This window comes from Delphinapterus leucas, chromosome 10 (assembly GCF_059928025.1).
Source record: "Delphinapterus leucas isolate spDelLeu-1000000601 "Yukka" chromosome 10, BTC_Dleu_Yukka2, whole genome shotgun sequence".
Lineage (NCBI taxonomy): Eukaryota > Metazoa > Chordata > Mammalia > Artiodactyla > Monodontidae > Delphinapterus > Delphinapterus leucas.
This window is the reverse complement of record NC_143138.1, coordinates 57510417-57530268: the sequence shown is the minus strand read 5'-3', so window position 1 is coordinate 57530268 and position 19852 is coordinate 57510417. Positions and strand designations below refer to the sequence as shown.

Genomic DNA, 19852 nt, shown 5'->3' with positions numbered 1-19852 from the left:
AGAATGCAAGACCTTCACTACTTTGATCCTTATCACCTACCCCAGACTGCAAGCCCCACCTATAAGACATTTCCTGATTCCCCAGGGAGGAGGGCACAGTTCTTGAGGCGCCAGCCTGCTATGTTCTCTCTTTGCTTGGAAAAGAACAAAGTTACTCTTTCTTTTTCCTCCAAAACTCTGCCTCTGTATTTCTGTTGAGTGTCTGTGCAGAGAGCTAATATTTTGCCATCAAAGTAAAGGGAGGAAGAGACTGAGGTAAGGTTGGAGAGGGCATAAAAGAGACAAGACAGACATTCACTCCCTAGGTCATCACAGGCCACACCCATCCCTCCTGTCTCATGGGGAGGGGGGTGGGGAACTTCACACATTTAAATTCCCTCCTTGGCCCCTAAGGCCTCTTAAATTTATGACTTTAGGCCCTAAATTTGAGGCAGAGTCTGAATGGGTCTCCCAGAACTCGATAGGTCATCTTTTGTCCATAAGTCATCTTTGACGTCTGTTTTCATTGCTTTTTAAATAAATGGGACGTCCCTGGTGGCCCAATGGTTAAGAATCCGCCTGCCAATGCAGGGGACACGGGTTCGAGCCCTGGTCTGGAAGATCCCACATATTGCAGAGCAACCAAGCCCGTGCGCCACAACTACTGAGCCTGTGCTCTAGAGCCTGTGAGCCGCAACTACTGAAGCCGGGGCGCCTAGAGCCCATGTTCCGCAACAAGAGAAGCCACCACAACAAGAAGCCTGCGCACCACAACGAAGAGTAGCCCCCACTTGCCGCAACTAGAGAAAGCCTGCGTGCAGCAACGAAGACCCAATACAGCCAAAAATAAAATTAATTAATTAAAAAATACCAACAAATAAATGTGGGATGAGGTATTCCTTCCCCTTCACACTCCCAGTTAAGGGTGCTCTAGTTAACACCATGGTGCTGTTAGTAAGTTTTTAAATTTTATCTTTTATAATCAAATCATAGTCTGTTCACTCAAACTTTCATAGCAAGGACAGGAGCCGGTCACAATATTGGGCACTGTGGCAGAACAAAGAGAAGACATGCATAACATCTGCCTGACGGAGCCCAGTTAGGGAGGTAAGTATGTTGCAAGGCGTGTGAGTGTGCTAAGGGCAACGATTAATCACAGACTTGCTACTCAGTGTGGTGTGTCCCCCGTCCACCCCCCACTCCCCCTGCCGCCTGCAGCGTTAGCACCATCTGGGAGCCTGTTAGAAATGCAGAATCTTAATCCAGCTCCAGACCTGAGTCAGGATCTTCATTTTAACAAGATTGCTAGCAGGTGATACGTGTGCACATGGGAGCTTTTGTCCAGGAGGCAGAAATTACTTCCTAGCTGGGTGTCCAAGGATGGTATCAATTCAGCCATCATCACCAGGACAAGGCCCTGTGCTGGGCACTGGGGACCTAGAGAAGAAAGAAACACGTCCCTGCCCTCAAGGAGCTCACAGGCTAGCAGGGAGGCAGACAGACAACCACAGGCGTGGTGTAAAGGTAGGGGAGTAGCAGAGTCTGCTTTACAGAGGAGGTGGCTCTGAGATGCTCAACCTCTAATGCTAATAGAGGCATCATTTGTTCTAAGAAAACTTATAAAGCAGGCACAGTTGATCCAGCACAGCACCACTCAATTTCCTGTCGGTTCCAAGTAAGGTAAGAGCTTTCTGATGGGATCATCTTTGCGCTGGGGTTCACACAGCTCTTTGCAAAGTGGCACAGTGCCTCTCAGAGCCTCGCTTTTCACAACTACAAAAATTGGCCAGTTTGAAATTTTAATAGGAGTTATCAGGGTTATCCATGCTTTTATTGGAGCCACAAAGCCACGTTGTGAGAGGATGGCACGTAAGGACTAACATGAAAACTTACTGAATGGAAAAAAACAATGCTGCTGGACAGTATGTGCACTATGAAATCATGTTTAGAAAAATAGTCCCATACATGGTATATGCACTATTTTTTAACGTGTGCTATATATAAAACTATACATATAGAAAAAGTACTGTAATAACTGACTTTCCTGGATAGTGTAATTAGCCTTTATACACTTGAACAGCACTTCATTTTCAAAGAAACGTACTACTTAAACGAAAACATTTTAAAAGTTAAGTACATTGGAAATTGGAAGTAATGTTAATCCCAATTATCTGAGTGGAGTGATTATGGATGAAATTTTCTAATATACTTTCTAAATTTCTTACAATGAGCATATATCCACCAGGGCCTTTTGAATTGTCACAAGCCCTAACCCTAGCCCACTTTCTTGCTGAGTCTGCAGGTCTTTGGCGCCCTCTGCCGAAGTATCTCTAAGGTGCATGTCGATCTCCTGGGGGTCTTGTTAAAAAGTAGATTCTGTTTCAACGGGCGTGGGGCGGGACCTGGGAGTTAGACAGATTCCCAGGGGACCCGATGTTGGACCACACCTAATGACAAGGATTGAAACTGCTAGGCCACGAAGAGTTAGTCTACATCAGCAACCACAGTACCACCGCCACTGTCAGCCTTGGACATCGGTCCAGGACTGCGCCAGGGAAAGGCTAAACCTAACGCGGAAAGGAGCCAACGCCGGGAGAAGGAGGCCTAGGACTCTGGCGGCGGCCCCGCCCTTCTAGGCCCTCGGGGAGCCTCTATTGGCCACCGCACCCACGTGAGCGTCGCGTCACGTGAGGCCGCAGTCCAACGCGGAGTGTGCTCCTCCGAGGGTCCGTGGCTGGCGCAGCGGGCTCCAAGGTGGGATGTCACAGGCCGAGAGGGGCAGTGTGTGCGCAGCCGCCTGCACCGACGCCTCCGCCGGGTTCCCTCCGCCTCTCCGGGCCAACGCGTTGCGGAGCCGCATTTGGGGGCACCTAAAATCTGTTCTCCGATTGGGTTAGTTCGCTTTTCGGGAAGATGCACACCTCCTACATCCACTCTCTACCTTTTTAAATATATATTTATTTATTTATTTGGCCATGCCGGGTCTTAGTTGGGGTACGTGGGATCTTTTTAGTTGGGGCACGTGAGAGCTAGTTCCCGGGACCAGGGATTGAACCCAGGCCCCCTGCATTGGGAGAGTTTTAGCCACTGGACCACCAGAAATGTCTTCTCTATCTCTCTCTCTCTCTCTCTCTCTTTTTTTTTTTTTTTTGTGGCACGCGGGCCTCTCACTGCTGTGGCCTCTCCCGTTGCGGAGCACAGGCCGCGGACGCGCAGGCCCAGCGGCCGTGGCTCACGGGCCCAGCCGCTCCGCGGCATGTGGGATCTTCCCGGACTGGGGCACGAACCCGCGTCCCCTGCATTGGCAGGCGGACTCTCAACCACTGCGCCCCCAGGGAAGCCCCTCTATCTCTCATTTTGACTGAGAGAAATATTCTGGACATTCCCCCCAATGCTGAGAACTCCTGAACTACCTTCCCATGTCTGCTAAGGTGTACGTCTTTGCCGCTTCCATCCCGAGTCATAGGCCAGCTTCTGCTTGTTAAAGAGGTTTCATTGCATCTGCAACCCAGGGTTAGGCCCTGACCTAAGAATCAGTAGACAGGCTGATTCTTTAGGTGTAAACCTGTTTAGGGCTAACCCAGTGGGAGCTGCCATGCTTGCGGTTGGTATCCTGCTGGCTGTAATTCTTGGAGTAAGTGGTCCAAAGTAAGATGAGTGACTGTGAGCCATGAGGTTTTTCTTGTCTTCTCAGTTGTGCAGCGGACCTTCATAAGCCTTTACGTAAGCAGGCTGGCACTGGCATATACAGTGCTTCTGTGTAAATCATGCAGAGACACTCCTTCCTCAAGACACTATATATTCAGTTGCTGGGAAACTGTTAATGAGAAATGAGAGTATTAGGTTTAGATGGACACCATCCCCCCAGAGGAAGCAGCTCTGTCTGCAGGCAGGTTTAAAACTCAAAACCAAGCAAGCGGTCTGCATATCCTTTGTGTAGGAGGCTTCTTGAAGGTCCTCTCTTCTCTCAAGGCTCTCCTTTAAAAAAGAAAGAAATCTGCAAGTTCTCCAAGTGATGCTTGGGATCGCCATTCAAATAGTCCCAGGTGTGGTTTCCCCAGGAATGGCTGTGTCCTGGTTCAGAGCAAGGAGCCACACTGCCTGGGCTTGAATCCTGGCGGCTCCCCCCAGCTGTGGCACTTTAGGCAAGTTACTTAATGCCTCAGGATTTTTATCTGTAAAATGAAGTTAAGGAACAAATGCAAATGTACTTAAAACAATTAGCAGAGGGCCTGGCACACAGTAAAAGCTCAAGAATGCCCAATGGGACCGGCCCGAGTGGGATGTAGCCTTCACAGCATGGCGGGGAGACAGGACTTATACATGCTTTACCTGCTCCCGGGAAGTGAGGACTCTGCCCCTGATTTACTCATCCCTCATATCGAGTAATAAGTACTTGGCCCTCTGGGATTGAACTTCAAGCCTTGGTCACTATGGGGGCAGTAAGAGACTGGTGTTCAATAGAAAATAACTGGATAGGAATTCGCATTTGACCTCGGCCCAAGGTCACATGGCTGGCAAGATGGCCAAATATGGGTCTTCTCTGAGGTTGTTTCAGGTGTAAAGTGGGTGTGCGCCCTGCTGAGGGTTAAGTGAAGCCCTGTGCAGGAAAGCTCTGAGGACCCCCAGGCTGTGGTGGCCCAGCTGCCAGCAGTAACCATGACCCTGGCTGCTGTGAGGGGGTCTGCCGGTCATGCTGCCCAGGGCTGGCCGTGGCTGCAGTGACACTTTCTCCTGCAGGTGAACGTGGGCTTCTGCGTCTTAGGCATTATTGTGATGGCTACCACCAATTCTCTGATGTGGACGTTCTTTAGCCGGGGCCTCAGTTTCTCCATGTCTTCAGCCATTGCATCTGTCACAGTGACTTTTTCAAATACCCTCAGCTCGGTGAGTAGCCTGAGCGTACAGTTTCTCTGTCCCAAACCTGGGCTCTGGGAGGGTTCTGGGTGGGTTGTCCTTGGGCAACCCCTGCTTCTACATAGGAGAAGGGCCAGGAGCTGAAGCAGAGGTTGGGCTGTGTCTTGACTCCCGGTGGCTGCTCCTCTAATCTCTAACTTGGAGGAATTCTCAAGTTAGATGGGGATGAAGTGCAACTGTCAAAAGCCTACTTGCTTGCTGCTCCTCAGGGGTCTGTGAACTCAGGCAGGAGATGTGGAGGGTCGAGGTTCTTCTCTCCCAGGTGGGGCTGAGCCATTCAGCCCTGCAGTCCAGGCAGGGAGGACTTGGTGGACCAGCTGTGTGCTGGGCCTGGCTGCCGGCCTCTGCTGGGCTTTCTTGTGCACTTTGCTGGGTTCGATGCTGTGAGGAGGTACCCTCCCCACTTCTCCAGGTGAGATACGCTGAAGGTAACAGATGGGTTTCAGGCCCAAGACTTCCAGCTCCAGACCTTTCCTCCCACCCTAGGAGGGCACTCAGCCACAGGGGAGTCAGGTGGTGCCCACCCACCGTGGTCGCATCCTGCGGGCACGTGCCTGCCCAGCCTCACAGCTCTCTCTGTCCTGCAGGCCTTCCTGGGTTTTGTGTTGTATGGAGAGTGCCAGGAGGTCTTGTGGTGGGGAGGAGTCTTCCTCATCCTCTGCGGACTCACCCTGATCCACAGGGAGCTCCCACCACCCAGGAAGGCTCTTCCACACAAGCAGCAGTAGCATCAGCGGGCTGGGCGGACCCGCTGGAAAGACAGCGATGGCGGCTCAGGCTCGGGTTGGCGTGTGGGGACTGCTTCTCAGGGCGATCTGGGTGCGCAGCCTTCTGACCCTCGGCCAAAGAGAGATGCTTCCCAGGGAACCAGGCCTGTGACCGAGCAGCCTTGCGGGTGGACAGCTCCGGCTTCTGTCAGGGGAAGTACACCGCAGCAGTGTTCTGCCCGAAGCCTTCTCGGTCCGTCTGCTCGGTGCTGTTGATTCTCATGCTCCACAACCCACCCAGTGAGCCATGGCAGGTGTGGGAGACCCTGGGGTTGGTGGGCTTCCTGTATGGACTTGAAACCATGCTGTAACTGCAGTCCTGTTGCCTAACAAAGGCCAGTCATGGAATTTTGGAATCAGTGACTGGTGGGGCTTTCGACAACTTCACACCGATATATCAGGCCGTCAGCGTCATGCTTCTGGATTATGGCAAGAGAAGGAAAATTAGATTAATAAATACTTTTTTTGTAAGTTAAAACTGCCAGGTGTGGAATCTTAATTCTTTCCTACTTTTTTTCCTTTCCTAAGTTTTTGGAGTAAGAGCAGCCAGGGTGAGCTGCAGTTCCCGGAGGGGGAGTTGAAACTCCTCCCGCCGCTTCCAGACCTGCGGCCTGACTGCTCTCTTCCTGCGTGGTTCCTTCCTGACTTCACGCAGGCTGGTGCTCTTCAAATTCAGGAGCATCTGTCCATTCTCTTGGTCCCAAGGAGAAAGGCTTGACCTCACTTTGGGGGCCTAGTTTTATTTTACTTATTAGAAAAGGAAACTGGCCCAGAGGTTGCTCCCACCCCCTCATGTTACCTCTTCTGCCTTTTGGTCCCATGACATTTTTGTATCTTACGCCACGTGAATCTAATTCCTAGTTCAAAACAGTCTGTTTGCTGCCTGCACCCTCTCGCCGTGCATAGCTTCAAGTGCGATGCTCACCTGCCCCAGTTCCCCGGGGCTCCCCTGGCTGGCTGAGAGCCCTCTCAGCTCTCCTGAGCCTGACTGCCGGCCCCAGGAGGTCTCCTTTCACATCCCCTGCAGGAGGGAGGGCCTTCTTAGCCACGAGGCTGGGGGAGAGAAGGGTCGTGTCCAGCTGGCCCCTCCTCCCCACGCACATAGCACCTTCATTGCTCTCCTCCATTACTCGTGGCAGTGGCCGGATGCTCTCCAGAGCTGTTCTGTGACTCCCAGTGACTTTGCTGTGGCCCAGCCCCCTCTCCAGCTGCTCCCTTGCTGCCTCCTTCCCTCCCCCACTCACCGTGCCTGAGTCACCCACACGTCTGCATCTCAGCAGTTCTCGAGGCCACCACAGCCAGTTGTGCCTCCATGCTTTTGTGCCTGCTTTTCCCTTTGCGTTGGATTCTCTCCTCCTTCCCCTGTCCCTGAAAAACTCCTCCTTCATATCCAACAGGGCACAATTTGCTGTGCTCTCTGAGCTCCCACAGGGGCCAAGGCCAAGCTGTGAGTCACAGAATGGTAATTGACTAGCCCCACTTTGACACATTGAAGCGTCCCAGCCTCACTGGGAAGGGAGATACTCTTGTTACTCTCATTTTAGAGGTGAGGAAACTAAGGATCAGAGAGGTTGGATCATTTGCCCAAGGTCACACAGCTAATGAATGCCTAAATCACTGTGTGACTCCAGGGTTCAGCTCTTAATCCATATAAGCATCCTGCCTCCCCCTTCAGCACGTTAAAGCCCCGGAGAGGTCCTGTGGACAAGGAGCCTGTTTTCCAGTGTCTAATAGCACTCCTCAAGTCTCACCTCCTACCCCTCTGAAGGTGATGCTCCCTGGAACACTCTTCACAACTCCATGATCAAATCTGACCCCATTATTCTACCTGTGAGGAAGATGAAGACCATTCAAGGCTCTGCAGGGTGTGTTCACATATGTGAGTCAGGCACCCTGCCAAGGCCAGACGTGAAGGCTGCTGAGAGCTGGTGGCCGGGCCTCCCTGAGCAGTTCACGAATAGGGCAAGAAGAGGTCCATCTCAAAGCAGACGTTGTCCTGAGGGGACCCAGCCTCCCATCCAGACGCCTGCTGGATACATAAAGATGCTTGGTGCTGACCCAGACCCTCTCACTCTCAACAGATGTGCCTGTAGGAGACCACGGGACACAATGAGATGTTTGTCTAAGAGGAAGGTTTGTCATTTTTCAAAACGCAGAGAGACACGTGTCTCCACCTAAGAAGATGAGGAAGTGTTCACTGTGTCTCTTTACTCATTTCAGAGGTATCGTATCTTTTTTTTTTTTTTTTTTGCGGTACACGGGCCTCTCACTGTTGTGGCCTCTCCCCTTGCGGAGCACAGGCTCCGGACGCGCAGGCTCAGCGGCCATGGCTCACGGGCCCAGCCGCTCCGCGGCACGTGGGATCTTCCCGGACCGGGGCACGAACCCGTGTCCCCTGCATCGGCAGGCGGACTCTCAAGCACTGCACCACCAGGGAAGTCCTAGAGGTATTGTATCTTGATACGAGAATGAACTGTGTATCTGTATTTGTCTCTCTGGTGTGCACCCTGGATGATGGGTTGGAGTTTGTTTGCTCTGGAGCTGACAGTTTGACGTCCAGGTTCAACAGCCAATGGCCTGATAGGTCAGTGTTACTATTTTTTTTTTCTGGTTTTAAAATTTTACTTATTTCTTTTTTTAATGTGTATAATTCAGTATTTTGTTACTATATTCACAAAGTTTTCAACCATCACCACTGTGTAATTCCAGAACATCTTACCACCACAAAAAGAAACTCCCACACCCATTAGCAGTCACTCTCCATGCCATGGTACCCCAGCCCCCTGGCAATCAAATCTGTTTTCTGTCTCTATGGATTTGCCTATTCCGGACATTTCATAGGCATAGAATCATACAGTATATGGCCTTTTGTGTCTGGCTTCTTTCATTTAGCCTAATATTTTAAAGGCACATCCATGTTGTAACATGTATCAGTACTTTATTTCTTTTTATGACTGAATATTATTCCATTGTGTGCACGTACCACATTTTGTTTAGCCATTCACCTCGTGATGGACATATGGGTTGTGTCCACTTTGTGGCTATTGTGAGTAATGCTGATAAGAATATTTGTGTACAAGTTCTTGTGTGGACTTGTCAGATTAGAAATAAGCTTATAGCTTCTGATACAAGAAGACAAGATTTTGCTCCTGCAGATCTGTGGATGTGAATTTACTAACTCCTCCTTGTCTCCACAAGAAAGGGAGGAAAATGTATCAGGATGCAACATCTTTATGATTTAGACAGGGCCTCGCCTCCCTTCTTCCTCAGAACCGGGAGATGCTCACAGAGGTCGGTCGGGGGCAGGTTTGAATCCCCAAAGCAATGCTGACGAGGCTCTCCTTCCAAAAGAGACTACCAGCTTCCTTTGGAAGAAGAGGACATAGTTTTCCCCCACCTCTGGGAGGCGCGCCCGTGCCATAAGCACACAGCGACTTAGGCCCTACTGTGTGCCAGGCGCTGGCGGCACTGAGAGATTCGTGGTGCAGAGCCTTTCCTCACACATTATCCCAGTTAAACAACAGTTCTCTGAGCTGCTCACCTGTTCGTTGACGCGTGCATTCATTCATCTGTTGAGCACTGACCGTGTGCCAGGCCATGGGCTGGGGACACAGAAATGAGAAGATTCCATTCCTGGCTATAAAATCAGTCCCCTGTGAGTTTCATTTTGAAATGTATACCCGTCTCTCACCCCTCCTGTTGTTTTCAGGCCCTTCCCTGCCTTTCTCTCTTCTCCCTTCTCTTCATCCCGTCATCTCTGGGTTAATGTGAAATTCGGTCCATGCCTATCTTTCTAGGAGAGTTTGCATTTTGAACTTCCTGTCCCATGGTAGGGCCTGAAGCCTGTCCTCTCTGTGAGTAGAGAGCAGAGGGTCTTAAGTGGGATGTCCCTGACCCCAATATCCCAGGAGTTGGCTGAGATCCATCACTTGGGAAGGCCAGACCGTGGCGTGGTTTGGGAGCTGCAATACTGGGGCCTCAGAGTCCCAGTGGCCTGTGACCAGACCCTGGTGTCACCTGTGCCAGGCAGGGAACGTGAAAATAGATGACTCTTTGGGACCAGCTGATGGATAAAACGCCATCACACAAGGAACTGAGTTAGAGCCACATCTCCTGAGGCCCAGAAGTTCTGGGCAGGAAGAGAGAAGGAAGGCGTGCTGGGTTCCTCTCTGCACTGCCACTTTCCATCTGTAAACTGAGGATGTCAGAATGGACACTCTCTCTAAGGTTCCCCGTAGAGCTCATTTTCTGTAGAGTATTTGGAATTGCCCTCACCTGATTACAGCACCCTTTACTGAGCCTGGCACCATAGAACCTGCTTTAGACACATGACCTCCTACTCCCCCAACAGACCTGTGACATGGGTGTTCTTATCTCCATCTTCCAGATGAGGTGATGGAGGCACAGAGAGATTGAGTAACTTGCCCAAGGTCACACAGCAGGTCTGTTGAGGGAACCAGGACTCAGGACCAGTTCTGTCTGACCCCAAAGTCTGTTCCCCTTGGTTGCTTTTACACTCACTCTGGCTTGGAACCAGAGAAAGTTCATCTTGTTCAAGCCCCTCACTGGTCAAAGGAGATGAAGGAGGCCCAGAGAAGTGAAGCAGCTAAAACCCAAACCTCCTCCCTCCCAGGCCAGGATGCTTTCCAGAAGGCTTCTCTTTGTTTCTGTTCTAAATAGTGAATTTAACTTTTGAATAGGTAATTCATGCACATGGTGCTAAATTCTGATGATGGAAAAGGAAATACAGAGAAAAGTAAGCATCCCCCTCCCATCCCTGAGCCCCCAGAGCAGGACCAGGGCCTCCCTGCAGACAGAGCCCAGCCCCAGGTTTTTGTAAGTGCTGTGTGCACTAGGGCTTGGTTTCTTTTATTCGGAGGATGGCAGAAAGCTGCTGACCCGGTTCTCATTATTCCAAGTGACCGGGGTACCTCTGCCTCTCCTAATGGCAGCAAAGGTGACTGTCGGGTCCTGGGTACCTTACTCGTTTTTGTTTCAGCTGCGTCACAGGACGTGTGGGATCTTAGTTCCCCAAGCAGGGATCGAACCCACGCCCCCTGCATTGGAAGCACAGAGTCTTAACCACTGGACCGCCAGGGAAGTCCCTGGGCACCTTACTCAGTCCCTTCACTTCTCAGGCGAGGAATCAAACAAAGCCGACCTTCCCAGGGACATGCAACGCGTTACTGCAGGGTTGGGGCTCCGTCTCAGATCCCCTCTCCCCTGGTCTGGGACTTCTGCTGCCACGCCAGGCTGGCTCCTTTCAGTAGAATTAACATCACTTAAGAAAATGACAAGTGCCCCTGTGGACAGCAGAGCATTAATGTCTATCAATATTACAAATGTTTAAGCTCTTTGGCCCAACATTTCCACGTCAATGCATTAAATCCTTCCTATAGATAATACACATATACAGGTAAAATGATCTCTGTACAAGCTTATTCTTTGCAGTGCTGACTGTACTAGGGAGATGTTGAAAGCAACCTAAATGCCTATGCAGCCATGAAAAAGAATGAGCCAGGTCTCCACATGCTGATGGAAAGATCTCCAGTGTTTCCAAGATACCGTTTCCATGCAAAGACTCAAAGCGCAGAAAACACATTGCTCCCCTTTGTATGAATTAGAAGGGAAATTATGCATAAACATATTTGCTTCTCAGTGCATATAACATCTCTGGAAAGCTCTAAAAGAAACTAGCAACTAGGATGCATTAAAGTGGCTAGGGGTGCTTTTAAAATTTTGAACCATGTGGAGGCATTATTTGTTCAAAATACAGGACAAAATTTTAAAAATCACAAGCATCTCTAACTTTTTCAACTTGAAATGAAAAAAAACAAAGAAAACTAGAAAGTTAGTCAAGGTTAGTCCAGCTCTTCTAGAGTTGATCTTGACGGTAGCTGGAATGGCTAGACACATGCAGGTGAGGTCACGGGGCCTGGCCCTATTTTGGGGTCACATATGAGACAAACGGGTGTCATTCTCCATTTTCTTTCACTTTTAAATTGGCTCATCTTGGCTCCTGGTTCCTAGGTCTGACATGTAAGGTTCCAAGGTTTTATTATTCGTAATCAATGCCCCTTTCCCAAACCCCACCCATGGCAGCCAGGGCAGGATCACGACTAACCCAGGACGGCATATTTAGGGCTCATTTCCTCCCCGGAGGACGGACTCCGAGGAAGCTCCGGACATCAGGGCTGGAGTCTCCCCCGGAGAATGCAGGAAAGAAGCTGAAGGGCTTGTGGGCACATCCAGCAGTGAGTGGGTGAAATCTTGCCTTGGCCAACCACCTTCAAACCCTTGTCTTTCATGTGGAGGGTATGCAGGGCCTCCACCCTCTCACCCCAACTTGTGGATGTGTGGCCCTGCGCTGCTCCCTGTTTTATCCCTCTAAAAAATCTTCCTATTTCAGCATAATTTCAGATGCACAGAAATCTAGTCAGCATAGTAAGAAGATTTCCCATATAACCGTCACCCAGATTCCCCAAATGATGCCATGCTTGTGACTCCCCCGACTCCAAGCCCCTCCAAGCTCCTGGCAGGCTGTGTTCTGCAGACTCCACTCTTGTTTGAGAAGCATCTCCAAAGGCAAGGAAGGCTGCTCTGAAAAGCTGCAGAGAGACAAACTCAGACCCTCCGGGCTTCCAGCTGCTTTTTTCTTGGAGTGACATTGAAGAAGGAGACAAAGACAATATGAAAAATTATCTTAGAGTGAAGGTGTTTCACAGGAAACAGGAAACCTAGGAACAGAAAGAAAAAGGTAAATAAAACTGACTTCATAGAAGTTAAGATATACGTGTGGCAAAGCCTACAGAGTCAGAAGGTAATGAAAAGTACTTCCAATACACCTAATAAGCAAAAGCTATTCTGTAGTATAAAAAGAGCTCTTATAGATCTATTTTAAAAATGACCAACATTCCAAAAGTTAAATGGACTAAGAATAGTACTAGGTACTTCAAAGTATCATAATATATGAAAAGGTCTTCAATGTGAGTAGTAATGAGGGTGATCATGAAACCAAATTGAAACAGCTATGAGATTTCATTTTTTCACCCATCAGATTGGCCAAGATTAAAAGTTTAGTAGTAAACAGGGTTTTCATTTTTTGTTTTTAAGGCATCTTCCCATCTTTTTATGGGAGTGTCACAATGAAGTCTCTGGAAGGCTCTTTGGCAACATTTACTGAAGGTAAAGATGCACATATCATGTGACACAGCTGTTCCACTTTGGAAGATTTGTTACAAATAAGTGCAAAGACACATGTCCAAGAAAGTTATAGCATATAAGAAGAGTGGAAACAATCTAAACACCCACCCAGATGCAATAGTAGCTTCCAGAAACTACGGGATCTACTAGGGTGGTTAGGAAATAAATTCCAAGGTAGAATTTAGAGGAAGAAGAAAAGCCAGATACAGAATGGTATGTTGAGAAAGCTCCCACTTGAATAAATAAATATTTGTTTATGGCAGAGAAAACTGGAAAGATACTTAGATGCTTCATATTGATTGCCTCGAGAGAGGATCACTGGGGTGGAAGAGAGATTTAATTTTTGCAGTGGACATTTCTCACTTTCTGTCTGACCTGTTTGGGATTCTTTGTGATTCCTTTCTTCTTCTTTTTTTTAAATATTTCTTTTATTATTTATTTGGCTGCACTTGGTCTTAGTTGCGGCATGCAGGATCTTTTGTTGTGGCATGCGGGATCTAGTTCCCTGACCAGGGATCGAACCTGGGCCCCCTGCGTTGGGAGCACGGAGTCTTAGCCACTGGACCACCAGGGAAGTCCCTTTTTCTTCTTAATTAGAGAGGAACGGTAAGACAACTTTTCTTCACTTATTGTTTCTTCCAGTTCTTACAAGTGACATTATCAAAGTTATTCACTTTACTGTGACAATTTGACCAGGTGAAAACCTGCAGAATTCCTAAGTCATGAGGTTGTTTAGGCATTTACATGGAGTGAACAAACACACATGACGGTGATGGGTGTATAGTAGATACTGTATAGTTAGGAGAAAAATATTCCAATTGAGTAATGCTGCAGCATGAGGTAAGAGACAGAAAATGTATTAAATGTAGAATTGCATAAACTCTGCAAGTGGAGAGAGGATCGCTGTTCTCTGGTTGCACAACCGACACTCTGAATTTAGGAGAAAAATCGACTTGTTTCACTTCCTAATTACTTCCAGTTCTTCTGTGTAACCTCATTGTCATCCTTGCTACATATGAATGCCAGTCATTGTCCTTCTTTGCCTTTTGTTAAGGACACAGGGTTCTCACTGCTCTCCTCACCCCCAGTCATCCATGCAGGCCCTGGTAGTCTCTGATGTGTGCTTTCAGTATTCTTCTAAAACAATGAGAAATTTAAGTGACGAATTAAGGTTCACGTGCAACATTGTGATCACTTAATTGTGGTAAGAGTGGAGCAGCTTCAATGGACCAGAGTCTTAACTCAGGCAGTTAGCGCTAGGAGATGTGTGAAGACTGATAAAATAGGATGATGGTGTTTTTCTTAGAGAGATGCGTAAGACTTGTTGAAAGTAACTATGGAGAGCTCTTTGGAAATGGAGGGAGGAAACTGCAAGGAAGCTCCCTTTAATCACTCCAAGGTCTTAGGCACCTAGTGGTGGTGTGTTCTGATGTACAAACGATGGAGATGGAGACTTGGCAAATGTGCTGGGTTTCTGAGAATCTGGGAAATCAGATTCTGTCCTTGTGATTTAAACAAATTTCTAGGCAGAAAGACTGAAGACTAGATGCTGTTAGTATACAGAGATTATTACGTTTTCCCAGGCTTAGATTGGTGGCAGTTTGACGGAGAGGGGGTGTTGAATGAAACAAACTTTGTGAATATAGCTTTAAAATATCACACGGCAACCTAGATGTTGGAGATGAGGAAGCCTTCTGGACACTGCAATAGGCAGGTCAGCAAGGCATGTGCTGTGGTTCACAGAAAACGAGGTGCCAGGAACATAACTGCAAAATAGATTATGTCCACTTTAAATAAGTGACCTTCCACCCACACGTGGCAGGGACCTTTCTCTTAACAGAGTGATAGTCTTATCAAGAGTTCTGGGTTCCGGGGACTTCCCTGCTGGCGCAGTGGTTAAGAATCCACCTACCAATGCAGGGGACACAGGTTCGAGCCCTGGTCCTGGAAGATCCCACATACCGCAGAGCAGCTAAGCCCATGCGCCACAACTACTGAGCCTGTGCTCTAGAGCCCGCGAGCCACAACTACTGAGACCACGTGCCACAACTACTGAAGCCCACACGCCTATAGCTCGTGCTCTGCAACAAGAGAAGACACCGCAACGAGAAGCCCACGCACCGCAACCCGCCCGCTGCAACTAGAGAAAACCCACACACAGCAACGAAGACCCAACGCAGCCAGAAATAAATAAATAAAAAGAGTTCTGGGTTCTGCGTGAGGCGTCACTTAGTTGTGTGAGAAGTTCACCAGTCAGAGGCAGTGAGCCTTTCTTTTTTTTTTTGTGGTACGCGGGCCTCTCACTGCTGTGGCCTACTCCCGTTGCGGAGCACAGGCTCCGGATGCGCAGGCTCAGCGGCCATGGCTCACGGGCCCAGCCACTCCGTGGCATGTGGGATCTTCCCGGACCAGGGCACGAACCCGTGTCCCCTGCATTGGCAGGCGGACTCTCAACTACTGCGCCACCAGGGAAGCCTGAGCCTTTCTTTTTTAAACAGCTTATTTAGTTTCTAGACTAGAAGTTCCCAAGTTTTTCACAACCCACGTTGTCTTTGTAATTATCTTGACTGGAGTGGAAGGAGGATTTTTTTTCAGTTGTGGTAATTGATACAGTGGAGTTGGGTAGCAGGTTATGCTCACATTTAACGTTGGTATAAATGAAATATAATAATGTGTCATTTTCTGTAGCTGGTAGTTTGTTTTCAGCTATACCAAGAATGGACTAATGCATATGTATAAAAAAGAAGATGTACATTTGGTGCTATGTACACAGGGAATAGGTAGATGCTCATAGCTGATAAAATGGCTGTGAAAACTTATAAGGTGCCTTTTCATTTTTCACTACTCTCTGGCATTGTCTACTTGCAGGCATTGTGCACATTTTTGTTCTCTCATAATTCCAGTGTGGTTGCCCAACTATCAAGCATCGAACCATGTTCCGTGCAGCAAGAAGGAGCATGTGTGAATCTCATAGGACATAATAGAGGTTTTGATTTGAAGCCACTCCTTTTCGACTTGGGAGACATAATGCTCCCCCGATCTTCTCTTTCCATATCATTGGTCAGAATTCTATCACATGGCCCCTCTAAGAAGATACACGTTCTGTAGCACAGGCCCACATGTGAGGAGGTATTTGTGAATGGCTGATGTTACCTGAACTCTTTCACAGAGCCTGACCCAAAGGATATTACAAATGGTTAAATGATTGAATTCAGGATTGTGTGGCTGGCACCCAAAGGAGTGCTTTGTAGGGGACTTTGGCTTCACTTGGGCCAGTTCCCTTCCTCTGTTGTGTGTGAGTCCTGATGTCACCCCTTGAAGGGGCTGTCACCTGAAAGGAGAGGTGATGGTGTTATCAATGATGATGGCTTGCATTTCTTTGAACTTGTTAAGAATAAAATAGCTTCTAGTATAATTGTCCCAGAAAATTGTGTTTCTGTTAAAGTGCTTTTTATTTTATTTTTTAAAACAGGCAGGGAAGGGACTAAATGGGTTAAAAGAATATGAACTCTGAAGGTTAAGTTTCTGTGGGGCAGGTTTAGGAAAGACAGTGAGGGGAAATACCCCAGAGACAGGGAGAGCAGTGCACACAGGGGGCTCCTTCCCCAGCCCCGCCCAGATCTACGCCCTCAGGAGGCTGTGTCCAGGTCTGTCCTACCCTGGGTCCTCCCCTCCCTGCACAGGTTACGGGAGATCAGTGTTGGGCTGGCTGCTCCTCCCACACCTCAGCGGCAGATGGTCACATTTTGCTGAACCCAAAAGCAGATGTGCGGGAGCAAAGACCTCTATGTTTTGGAGTCTTTTTTTTTTTTTTTTTTTTAATTTTGGCTGTGCTGGGTCTTAGTTGCGGCTCATAGTTGCGACACGTGGACTCTTAGTTGCAGCATGCATGTGAGATCTAGTTCCCCGAGCGGGGATCAAACCCGGGCCACCTGCGCTGGGAGCACAGAGTCTTACCCACTGGACCTCCAGGGAATTCCCCGAGTCTGTTTTGTTTTTTTTTTTAATAGAAGTGTAGTTGATTTACAATGTTGTGTTAATTTCTGCTTGGAGTCGTAATTTCTCATTAAATCCTGCACTTCATAAGCCATGCCATCTGGCACCCTGCTTTCCATTTCTGCAGATCCAGTATTTGTACAAGTTCAAAAATGTAAATAAACATGTATGTTGTGAAATGATTACCACATTCAAGCTAATTAACATACCTGTCATCTCACTTACTTGCATTTTTCGCTGGTGAGAACAATTGAATACACTCTCCTAGCAAATCTCAAGTATAATACACCCTATAATTGTTTCACCAGGCTGTACTTAGATTTCCAGAATTCATTCATCCTGCAAACTGAATTTTGGTACCATTTGAGCAGCATCTCCTGTCTCCCCCATAGCAAGTTCCAGACAGTCAAGATTCTGCTGTTTTATGAGTTGGTCTTCAGTATAATTCCACATATAATTGAGATAATACAGTATTTTCCTTTCTGTGTTGGCTTATTCCACTTAGCATAATGTCTTTCAGGTTCATTCATGTTGTCTCAAATGGAAGGATGTCCTTTTTTTTTCCAGGCTGAATAATATTCATTCTCTATATCACATTTTTTATCTATTTGTGCTAGACACCAGGGAAACAATAATAGGACAGCACGTCAAATTTCTGGATGCCTAAATTAAATACAAAAATAAAACAAAAGTTGGTAACATCAAATTTTACTGAGAATGGGGAGGAATTTTTTAAAAATTTTTATTGGAATATAGTTGCTTTACAATGTTGTGTTTCTACTGTAAAGCAAAGTGAATCAGCTATACGTAGACATATATCTGAGAATGGGGAGGAGTTAAAATTACCATGTATTGCTGATGGAAGTATAAAAATACAGCCAGTTAGGAAAACTGATTGGCTTTTACTTATAAACTTAAAACTTTACCATATTAGAAAAAAATAAAAGTATACATAAAACAATGAAAGCTCTCTGAACTTCTAAGACACCCTTCCTTTTCTGTATTCCTCCAGCCACCTATAGGTAGCTTCTTTTTAAAAAAAATTTATTTATTTATTTATTTAATTTATTTATCTTGACTGCGTTGGGTCTTCGTTGCTGTGCACAGGGTTTTCTCTAGTTGTGGCGAGTGGGGACTACTCTTTGTTGTGGTGTGAGGGCTTCTCACTGTTGTGTAGCATGGGCTCTAGGCGTGTGGGCTTCAGTAGTTGTGGCATGTGGGCTCAGTAGTTGTGGCTCACAGGCTCTAAAGCACAGCCTCAGTAGTTGTGGCGCACGGGCTTAGTTGCTCCACGGCATGTGGGATCTTCCCGGACCAGGGCTCAAAGCCGTGCCCCCTGCACTGGCAGGTGGATTCTTAACCACTGCGCCACCAGGGAAGTCCTATAGGTAGCTTCTATTGTATGCAGAGTTTTTTTAAAATCAATGATAGGGAAACAGAAGAAGAGACAAAATGGTGAGTCCCAGTATCTACACCCTCATGGTTATTATGAGCCTCTTAGTGCCAAATTCCCAGGGTATTGTGAAGATGAACTCCCATAAGAGCTGGGAGGTTTCCAAAACGGTGCACCATAAACTACTTGTAAACACAGAGTAGATGCTCAGTAGTCATTGCACTAATGACTATATACATGTTGTTTTCCAAATAGAGACTTTTTCAGATGTTGTAGCCTTTATTAGCCTTCTGTAAACCTTAAAGTGCCAGCCAAACTTGGGATCCTTTAAGACCATGATGGTGGATTTTAGTGAAACCAACAGTAGCTGTCTTGAGATAAGGTGGTTGGTGGAAGGGGCTGAGGTGTGGTGTGCCTGCTTTCTCTAGTGCTACTAAAAATGGGTCTGGGGAGCAGCACCAGCACGAGGAAGAAGCTTGTTAGAACTGCCAATTCACGGGCCCCACTTCAAGCCTGCAGAATCAGTTTCTTCCGTGGGTGCTAGAATGCTTTGTATGCATATTAAAGTTTGAGAGGCAAGATTTACATAAGTGCTTATCACTCTAGACTTACAATAAAGATGACGTGGCGAGTTTCAGTTACTACTATTACCTGTGACCTCCTTCACAGATTCTGCCTGAGAGCACACGTTTAAGAATATGAAATGTACATGACTTACAATATTATATTTGATTCAGGTGTACAACATAGTTTCAGGTGAACAACATAATTTATATAGATTACAAATAAATTTGTTTTCATTACATGTTCCAGGCAATTCCAGGGTGAAACCAAGGTTATGCAAGAGGGCTCTCAGATATTTTTGTGGTGTGAGAGTTGAGGTGAGCCTTCAGTTCAAGGAAAGGTAATAGAGCCTGTGTGGTGCGTCAGGTGTCTGCAATCCACGTTCCCCATTGCTGCTGCAGAATTAGTGGCTGACTGTGGAAACAGGACAGGAGAAAAGCATGTTTTGGTCTCCACGTAGGAACTCATTTTTTTCTGAATCTCTCAGGTGACAAAGGATAGGAGAGTGTGGGCTTTTCTGCATTTCAAGGTCATCCTGCCTCTGAGAGTGGGGATAGCAGATGAAGGGGCTGTGTTGATGTCCTCAAAGAGGTACAGGTGGGCTTCCCTGGTGGCGCAGTGGTTGAAAGTACGCCTGCCGATGCAGGGGACGTGGGTTCGTGCCCCGGTCCGGGAAGATCCCACATGCCGCGGAGCGGCTGGGCCCGTGAGCCATGGCCGCTGAGCCTGCGCGTCCGGAGCCTGTGCTCCACCAACGGGAGAGGCCACAACAGTGAGAGGCCCGCGTACCGCAAGAAAAAGAGGTACAGGTGTGATTTCTCTACATAACATCGCCTGAGAAAAATCTAGAAATGGAGGAGGAAGAGGAAGGTTCTCAGGTAAATATTGTGACCCAGGTCAGTGGCTGTGTCCCCTTTTCTTGCTGGAATCCCATGTATTTAGGACTTGTAAACATTTATTTCTCTAACTCTGATGGTCCTGCCTAACAAACTTGTGTTTCAGCTACTTTATTTTCCTAATGATAGCCAAGGTT

At 47.6% G+C, this 19852-nt stretch overlaps 1 pseudogene; it reads left to right on the top strand.

The window, feature by feature from the left end:
- Positions 1–3593: 3593 nt before the first annotated feature.
- Positions 3594–6448, top strand: LOC115804024 (uncharacterized; annotated as a pseudogene).
- Positions 6449–19852: the final 13404 nt, after the last annotated feature.